The sequence below is a fragment of the Alligator sinensis genome, unplaced genomic scaffold (assembly GCF_000455745.1).
Source record: "Alligator sinensis unplaced genomic scaffold, ASM45574v1 scaffold258_2, whole genome shotgun sequence".
NCBI classification, from domain to species: Eukaryota; Metazoa; Chordata; order Crocodylia; family Alligatoridae; genus Alligator; species Alligator sinensis.
The window spans coordinates 55,899-56,936 of record NW_005842398.1 but is presented as its reverse complement, the minus strand read 5'-3'; positions in this window follow the sequence as shown (position 1 = coordinate 56,936).

Genomic DNA, 1,038 nt, shown 5'->3' with positions numbered 1-1,038 from the left:
AAGAGGGGTACCTCCTAGTAATCATAGCATATTAATGATGCTGCAAATATCATAGAGTTTTGGAGGCACATACCTTAGAAATCCAGATGATAACATTTATGTTAATTCTCTTTGGTAATGTCATGATTCTATCAAAAAATTATCAACATATTTGAACTGTCCTTCTGGATATAGAAGATTTCCTTGGAAGGCCAGTATATCTATGTTTTAATGTAAATGGTTCATAGACCACACAAACATCTTTATTAATCACAATAACTAATTGCGAACTCTTAAATCACATTGGCACCAGTACCTTGTTGTAAAAGAAAAAACACAAAGAAACTCTTCAATGCTGCTTGCATCATTGATCCTTGTTCATGGTGATATGAACTTTCCCATGTCACACATAACACAGGGTAGCATTCTTTTGTGTTTTCCTATCCCTTCATTTGCTGGGTTTCTCACTTCCTGAAAGCTACAGAAAATTCAGCCTATTTTAATTAGTGTCTGGAACTGTTGTTTTTTTCTTGACATCTTCTGTGTTTCCCTATAATAGTATCCTTACCTAGACCATTCATAGCTTTTACAACGTAAGGTTTGCCCTACTTGGAACAGGACCACAGGACAGGTAGGGTGCATCCACACATGCATGCACATGTGCTTGCAGCAGGTCAAATAGAAGCAGTGCAAATTTGAGCTGGGGCTTTTTTCTTGGACATGTACTTTGGTGTGGAGCAAATTGTGGCACTTGGGGCAAAATAACCCTGCCTGGCTCCTCTCACATCTGCAGCCAGGGGGAGCTAGAGCCTGGGGCCAGCACCTGTGCTGTCCCCAGCAGTATAAAAAGCTGCCCTGTCCTGGCCCCAGCAGTATAAAAAGATGCCTTGGCAAGTAGCTCAGAGCTACTAGCTCTCAGGAGCTTCTGGTGCTCAGCCAATTGGTACCTGGGGACACTACCCCTTGTGCCAGCTGGACTGCTGAAGCAGCCCTGAGAGTTCTCTGCACCCTCTACCCACTGCAGCAGTCTGGCAGTGGGGGCTGCTGCCTGGCTGTGAC